Source organism: Pinus tabuliformis, chromosome 2_2 (assembly GCF_031772625.1).
Source record: "Pinus tabuliformis cultivar Carrire ecotype Pingquan chromosome 2_2, CPIR1, whole genome shotgun sequence".
Lineage (NCBI taxonomy): Eukaryota > Viridiplantae > Streptophyta > Pinopsida > Pinales > Pinaceae > Pinus > Pinus tabuliformis.
Window position 1 is genome coordinate 527,447,048 of NC_142300.1, and position 9,057 is coordinate 527,456,104.

Genomic DNA, 9,057 nt, shown 5'->3' on the forward strand with positions numbered 1-9,057 from the left:
TAAAGAAGTTTGTTGTATGACAACTAAGGTATGTGACTTACCTTTTTATGATTGTTTTGGTGATATTAATACTTTTCTTGAATAATATTAAGAATAGGTACCAGTGTCAAATATTTTTAGCTCTGGATATAGCCCTAAGAGCTACTCCTGCTAGATGGTGGGGTACACATAAGAAGAATCTAAGGACTTGGAAATAATGTTGAAGGTTGATATGGGTAAGGTTTGTTCAGGTAGAAACAAGATTGGAAGATAAATATCATGGTCAAGTTGATCCTAGAGAGCACATCCATATTTGCATGATAGCATGGAAGGAGATTCCATCAGAAGAATGGGTGCATGGGTTCATCCATACATTAGAGACAATTCCTCAAAACTGGTACCTGGAAACAAAACTTCGACATGGTACTGCGAAATGGGCAGAGATGGTTGATGGGTTTATATTGACATTTAGTTTTGAAGATGATTATCCATATATCCAACCAATCATGTTGTCTTTATGTGTGTGGATGCTTTTCTTCTATTGTTCCTTTTATGTTCCACTACATTGATGATGATGATGATGATGTTCTTTCTATATAGTTTCATACGCTGATGTATAATGGTGTAGATCTAAATAGTGTAATGATGATATGGGGTGAACTTAATGTATTAATAATTAAATGAAATTAGCAAAGCAAAGAACAATATAGCCCTATGAAAAATTAACAAATATTACAATTATTTATTATACTAAAAGATTGAATGATGTAGCGTGAAATATTGAATGATGTAAATAAGATAACACCATTTATGATAGAGTTGTATAATATTGTCTAGAAGTTGAATTATTAGAGGAACAAAACTTTGTTATGAAAACTCACCTTGCTTGAATTCTATCGAGATTGGAAATAATATAGGATTTTAAGATAGGTTGTCTTATAATCATGGTAAATGGATCTCTTTCATAGAAATACATTCAATTTTTACTTGATATAGAGGTGGAAAGAGAAAATTTGTGGTTGATTCTTTGAGCAAGAAACATCATTTACTCATTACAACGAGTAATGAGATTGTTGAATTTAAAGAAATGAATAAAAGTACAAAATAAAAATATATTTAATTATGATTCTCTCAATAATATGTTTGATGTAGATAAAGAAAATTTTCAATGAATATTTATTGGTCAAGGGATCTTTGTTTAAAACAATCCCAACCTTTTATTCCTACTAAAAATAGGAGGGAGAAAATTATTAGAGAAATGCAACCAAATGACTTGAGAGATAATTTGGAAAGGAAAAGGCATATATTTGTATGTGAAAATTTAAAATTATTAGAGAAATGTGGCCAACTAGCTTGAGAGATCATTTGGAAAGGAAAAGGCATAACTTTGTATGTAAAAAATTATTTTACCCACAGTTGAGAAAATATACAAGTATGCTTGTGTTTAAATGGATTTTTATATGGGTTATTAAAGGAGGATGATACAATACTAGTTTGTATAAACACTTATGAATGTTAGAGGGAACATTGATTGGAATTTGCCTTCAAATTGCTTCATATTTATTTGAAAATGTGATTTCATGTTATGTTTCCCTTCAATACATAAATAATGTATAATGGCATTCATAGTTTAATCTTGAAAGAAGTGTTATTATAGCTTAATATTTGACCTATTTGTTGAAGATTTGTTAATTTCATTGAAGAGTATGTTGCTTGGTACATGTCTTCTTCTAGTATTTGGTTAAATGTATTTATTCTTGCTTGAATTTTTAAAGGTCATGCATATGACTTTTGAGAGAAAAATAGCAATATTTTTTATAAATATTAAAAATGCATGATATTATTGTCCAACCTTGTTCAAAGATGCACATGCATATGTTATAAAGTGTAAGGTCCATTAATTTTCGACTGTAAGAGAGAAAAATCCTGTGTTACCATTATAATTAGTGGTGATTGATGGACCATTCAAACTATGGGGACTGAACATAATTGGAGAAATCAATTCAAACTCTTCACAACTACACAAATACATTCTGACAAGAATTGATTATTTTACTAGATGGGTGGAAACCATTCCTTTAAAAACGGCTCATTAGAACCAAGTGATATCTTTCCTTGACCAATTTATTACTACAAGGCTTGGTGTTCCCAATACTTTGATTTCTCACAATGCATCCTATTTTTCTTCAATACAATTAACTGAATTTTATTTGGAGAAAGAAATTGAAATCATATACAAAGCCAATTATTATCTTCAATGTAATGATTTGGGAGAATCTACCAATAAACACTTAGTTTGAATCATCAAGAAGATTGTTAATAAATGATGGGTCTAGCCCTCGTCCTTTTGTCCACATGTAAATGTTTGATTGAATGAATTATTAATGGAATAATTTTTGGGGACATCCGACGATTTTTTGATATTATGTTGTATTTATTTGTTTGGTACGAGTTTTCGCTGTGAGGGAGATACCTATCTCTACCTCGGATTCCGTCCTCCCGCCTTATGTTGTGCTTTGGAACCCTAACACTCCACTTACTCTGTCATTTTCGACCTTCACTCATTTGCGCTAAGAGACTCTTCACCCCGGTTTCCACCTGTGGCTTCGTAAGGGATTTGTGGCACTCTATTTTTGCTCCTCGACCACGGCTCTGCTCTTTTAGCTGGGCTCTGTTGGTGTAATGGCGTTGTCTGTGGCTTTTTGTCTGTTGATTTATTCGAGGGTTTCCGAGCTCGTTTCTTGGTTTTCTACAAGTGATCTCCTCTATTCTGAAGGCTCTGTGGGTGCAGTTAACAGTTGCTTCCTCTTGAGTGTATTTGTACCTATGTTGTTTTAAATTCTCGGTTTAATAGTTTCATTGTTTAATTTGTCCACTGGTCGCTATGTTTTCAGGTCGCGGCCACAAGGTGACCCAATATTCGACCTCTGCTCGTCGGCTAGGCACAGGTAAGCTTTCCCTCTTTGATTCAGCTTCCCACTTTCTATCTTCTGTCTATGCTAACAGGTTGTGCTCCTTGTGAGCAGAGGCTCCTTGTTGGTTCGTGGCCTATCGAGACCTCTCCTCCTGTGATTCGGCTCCTCCTCTGGTAAGTGTGGGTTACAAACCCTTGCTCTGTTCCTATTCTTCAGTTAGGGTTTTATTCTTCCTGTTATTAACTACTATAAACTGTGGTTGCAGGTGGATGTCGGGTGCTACAGCTATGGGCCTCAGTTCCTCTTGCGACTTGCTAGACCGGGTAGGGTCTTTCCATGAAACTTGTGTTTGGCATCTATTGATAGTTCTGGGTCTTTGGTTGCAGGCTTCGACCTCTCTGTTGGTCGCTTATGTCAATACTTTTGTCATTATAATAGGTAGACAAGTCTTTTGGTTTTAATTTGGGACTGTGAAAATTTAATTCGTCCTCAAGGTTTTGAACCCAGGTTCCTCTATCGATTTTGTAATATAAACTCATCCTAACTTTGGACTGTAAATGAATTTAAATATCTCTGTAGATTTGCTTCAAACAATATTTGAAAGGAAAAGTAACGTGTTTTAATTTATATGGTACCTGGTAATAGATATTTTCTCCTCACTGGAAATATGATTGTGGCTGTTGTGAAACCCTCCGTTAATAGCTGTAGTTTTCTTTATCACGTGCTCGATGTTCTTCAGGAACTGTAGGTATTTGTTGTAAATAATTGTTGGTTCTTCGACAGTTGTTTCGTTCGTGTGATTGGTATAAATGCTTCCACCAGATCTCTATTTCGCTGATTCTGATATTCTAGATGCCTGTTAAAAAGTTAATCTGCCAGTTCTTGTCACTGTTTAGAAATACACTCAATTCATTTTAAAACAGAAAGAAATTATACTCTTGCTGCAAATGGACTCAGATGATTTCAGAAATCTCTTGTATGTTTCTATTCTTCTTCTGTTGTGATGGAAATCCAATCCTACAATGTTTCATTTTCTTCTTTTTGTATGATTTGTTGAACAATTTTAGAAACTGTCAATAGTTACATGTAGTTACCATGAGTAACTGTTAATTTCCGTTTGTCTAAATTCTGAAATTAATTTAAAAACAGTAAGGTTAAAAAAAACATCATAATGAAAATAAAACAGAACTTGCTATCACATCCTAAATTCTAGTAATGAAGAAAATTTAAAGACTCAGGTACAGTGACCTGTGAATCTGTCAACCTGTGAGGCAAACACTTCCTCTTGTTCACCCCTAGCTGGATGCTCCTGCATCAATAAAAACTAAAGTAATTAGCGTAAATCACTTGTAAATGCATCATGAACAAATAAGGTTACACCTAAAATGCATTTAGAGATTCTCCCTACTTCAAAATCACTGAAAGATAGAACTTTGATAAACATTTAATTACCAACAAAAATTTTTGAAATTATTAATTCTTTTAAAATAGGGCAAAGCTCGTAAAAAAAAGTGAAACACACAAAATTCCAAAAAAATCAGCTTGGACCATTTCAAATATTAAAAAAAGTTTGCAACCCTCCATATATTTTTATAGAGAGGAGAAATAAATTCTCCCCATAAATAGTCAAATCCTAAAAAGAAATTTCTAGTAAATATGTATATACTGTTTATTTTTTAATTTTAATTTTGTTTATGATTTTTCTTTTTATTTTATTTCTTTTTATTTCACTTATTTTATCCGTTTGAAAACTTAGTTGTTGATAATTATGAGGATTTTTGCTTCACACTTTAAGAATGTATTCCTATCCTCAATCACTATCACGGTTACTATGATTATAAGGGATAAGTAACTTTTAACTATAACACTTATGACATTATGTCTCATCTATTCTATGTGATTTTATTTTCAAGGAAAATGCTTAGTTATTAAATTTCATAAGAGTTTATCGACTTCACATTAAGATTTAAAACTATTAAAAATTGGAAATGGATAAATCAAGGAATCTAAGTTTTTATGCACCTAAAACACATAACTTTTGTATCACCTTGCCATATATATATATATATTCTAATTAATAGAAAAAAGACTTTTGTTTGGACACTTTTTCCTAGTCATTTTTTCCCCTAATCTAATAGAGATTTTTTAAAATCATAAATTTAATTTCTTTAATTTAAAAAGTTCAAGTGTCGCAGTAGTTTTCAAGGTGTTGCATCCATTTATGTATTCAAAAGTGCATTTTAAATAATAAAAATCACAATCTTGCTCAAAATTGTATTGTCGGACAAAAAAATCCATTTTGTTTATTAGAAAGAGTGTTCCTCTATATATATATATATATATAGTGTGTGTGTGTGTGTGTCAGAGAGAGAGAGAGATTTAAATCAACAAGAAAGTTGAAAAACACTAAATTGTGGGAAGTGTACATATACTTGCCAGGGCTATGGATGCTTTCTGGTAGCAAATCTCGCTCTTTCCTAATATATATATAAACGGAATTTTAATTTATGAGTACTAGAAATAAATTACTTAAATTATTTATGTAGTAAAGTTCATAATTATTTTGGGAAGATTTTGAAGATTTGATCTACTTTGTTTTAATTTTTGATGTAATGCCTAAATTTTACCTATCTAATATATAGATAATTGTTTCTTTCAATATTTCATCAATAGTTGTGACTTGCATAACCTCATAAATTATGATTTTACAAAAAATGACATTTTAAATTAAGAATATCAGAAATGAATTACTTAAATTATTTATATAGTTACATATTGAGAGAAAATTTTGAAAATTGATCTACTTCGATTTAAGTTGTGATGTAATGCCTAAATTTGACATAGTGAAATAGATAATTGTTTCTTCTAATGTTTCATTAATTATTGTGACTTGTATAACAACTCCCATCACTGTATGTATAACTAATAAAATAAAATAATAAGTCACCATTTAATTTTTTGAAATAGTGTTTTATTTTATATTTAAAAATATTTTTGGACTTGCATGGGTATTATGTTAACTTATAATATAGCCATAAACATCATAATAAAGGTGAAAATCCTAAATTCCAAAATCCTGAATTTTACTTTTCATTGCCAATAAAGCCAAATTAAGCCAAATTCAAAGTTTTTTTCTAGTTCTCATTATTCTCCAAAATTTTATGATCTCAATATCTCGACACTCCATATGTCATTTATTTAATTATTGAAATATTTATTTTCTCAATATATCAATACTTCAGATCTTGGTGTTTTCTTTATACCCATTTTCACGAAACTCTAGTGTTTTGATATTCCGATATGACTAAAGATTATACAGTGATTGATGTAGTTTTACAGACAAAATACCCGTGTTTTCTTATGTAACTTTTCAGTGTTCCAATACTTTGGTATGCCTGAACTTCATAGGTCAATTAATGAAGTCTTAGATAGTAATAAACAACTAATATAGAATACCAAAGTTTTTCTAGAACTAGAAAATTCATGAAATCCCAATATCCTAGTATGGTAGCTCAACGTGCCACCTCATTTTCTATTATTCAATAATTATCTGACTATGTTGACATGTCCACTAACATGTGGCACTCATTTTTATACATTTTGTCATCTAAAATGTCATTTTGGATGATATGTGTCCACCTAACACTGCCACATCATGGTTTTTGACCTCATGCTTTTATCATCTTTAGAAAAGCTCTGGTATGAGTAAACTAGAACACTAGAATATAAAAAAATTCCACAATTGTCATTTCATAAAATCTCAATATATCGGTACCCGGTGTCAATAAAAATTGATTAATTAAGAGATAAATAAGTATTATCATGATTAATAAACAAGATTAAAGTTAATCGGTTTCTGGTTATATCGATGGTTTTATTTAAAAATAAGATTAATATAGTGTTAATCGCTATATGGTATTTTTCGAAATTTACACAAAATTTCGATAATTTTCCAATTTCGGGCTATATGGTAGGTAAGTTTCATTTATGACATTTAATGAAATTTAAAGCTATTAATAAGAGTTCTATTCATATTTTTGCTCATTTAACATTCGCAAGGATTTTATTGTTAAAGCTCAAAATTTTCAAATAACCCTATAGTTTAGTGTCAAATTTAATTCTAGTGGAAATAAGCCTCAATCAATTGATTTTAAATCCATTGTGTAGAAAAATTTAACTATTTTTATGTAAAAATTGAATTTATTATGAACAATGTTACAAGATTAGATAAGATTCATTTGAAGGGAATGGAAAAGCAAATTAAAGCTGATTATCCTATAGAGGATGATGAAATAATCCTAATTCAACCTTATTTTCAAGTACTTCACACAAGTTTGGCATTAAACACAAAAATTGGAGTGAGATTTTAGAATTGTTAGAAAGGGGATTTTTTAGATGAAGACCAAGAAGTTGTTGATGATTTTAAAGATATTCATCATTAAGTCTTTCACAAGATTGCAGCCAGACTTGCACTCATTCAATACTCATACATGGTACATTAGACCATCTCCCATGTTGATGTTAAAACATGTACTATATTGAATTATAAACGTCAAATAGTAGTGATGCAAGAGCATCACCATCAGTAAATTCATTTTGACCATGATGGTCAAATTTTCATTTACTAAAGGAAGTGGGTTTTCTGAATTTATTTTCATTTTTTGAAATAATTATGATGTAGGAGCATCCGAATGAAGAGGCAACAGCTGGGAGATGTTTCTTGTTATTTTTATTTTTTCGTTTTATTTTGACAAATAGAGAGGAAAACACTTCAAATTTCTGTTTCATTTAGTTTCATTTTGTGTCATTTTAAATTAAGGCTGAATCCGCCATTGTTAGTTTTTGAATTAGACAAAATAGGATTAGATAGGAATTAGTTTGAAGAAATTGTTTCATAACTGAGGAACAATTCCTCAAACTGTAAAAGAAATTATTAATGATGTATTAAAAAGGAAACAAGAAAGAAGAGTAGGGAGTTAGCCGAATTAGAGTATGATTGTAAGCCTACGGGCAAGAGGGGAACATAGGCCACTAACTAAAAAATTAGGTCAGAGAGAGACAGAGAGTCTTGTTATGTAATCGTTTGTTGTATAGACATAAATAGAGATTTAATTCCAACATTGTGTAAATGTGCATTTTGAGCATCGACTGATAATTTATGAGTATATCAGTGATTTCGATAACATATGTATGCATGCAGAGTTTGGCAGGATACAGAGTGGAGAAGAATAAGATAGAGGATCGTAATGGATCTTTGAATCCATTTGAAGGACCAAAGTAAAGTCCTAGAATGATAATGATTTGAGAAACCCGCAGAGGAAAGCTCAGGAGGGAGTCGCACAACAGGAGAGCGGAAGGACGAGAACCCTAAAGAACCCTGGAAACCACAGAAAACATTGAAAATTGTGTAAAATCCCAAGTAAAGAGATGGACGAAATATTGAATAATCGATGCATAGGCACCGTTGGATCCTTATGATTAACGACCAGGATTAAGTCGGAGAGATTGTTATAAAGAGGCGGACCTCAGGCCATAAGGAGTCGTGACATGCGATCCCCGATATATCGCGTCGGCGAAAACCTTTGGGAGTTATCGGACCGGCCGTAGAGCCATAGCGATTGCGAAATGCGATGAAGCGAGGACCGTCGGATCGGGAAGGGGATCCACGGTGGAGATCTGATCGCATGTCAGGAAAGTTAAGTGTTGGCGGAGGTGGAATACTGATATTGCGATGAGCGATAAAGCGATAAGAGTGGACCCGAAGAGGTTCTGGGCTTGGGTTTATTGAAGTTTGGGATCCGATGTGTTATTGCATATCAGAGGTGATAGAGTCCTAACAGCCGTGTTAGTGTGATCTGTGCGATTGCGATTGCGATAAAGGAAAGGTCGTGATAAAGGAATTGGAAGGGCAAACCCGATAGGGTTATATGGACGTGGTTAAGTTATTTGAGGTCCGATTGTAATCACATATCACATGCGAGAGGCAAAGGAGGCATGTAAGGCATGATGCGATAATGCGATATAGCAATAAAGGTAAATCTTGGAATATGTGCAAAGATCGTATTTAAGCGGAAAAGGTGTGTTTTAGTGTATTTCCCCTGTAAAGGGTTTATAATAATGAAAGTGCCAATATGAAGGATTTACGTGGTAAGTCCATGAATTA

The 9,057-nt window shown here is 32.2% G+C and overlaps 1 long non-coding RNA gene across 5 annotated transcripts; it reads left to right on the forward strand.

The window, feature by feature from the left end:
• Positions 1-2,433: 2,433 nt before the first annotated feature.
• LOC149193675 (uncharacterized) lies at positions 2,434-3,521 on the forward strand. 5 transcript variants are annotated; one of them, XR_016254972.1, is made up of 3 exons: positions 2,434-2,776; positions 2,874-2,927; positions 3,160-3,521. It is a non-coding gene; the product is annotated as an uncharacterized LOC149193675 (long non-coding RNA). The 5 variants fall into 5 exon arrangements; XR_016254973.1 differs by having other exon boundaries at positions 2,434-2,764; XR_016254975.1 differs by having other exon boundaries at positions 2,434-2,760.
• Positions 3,522-9,057: the final 5,536 nt, after the last annotated feature.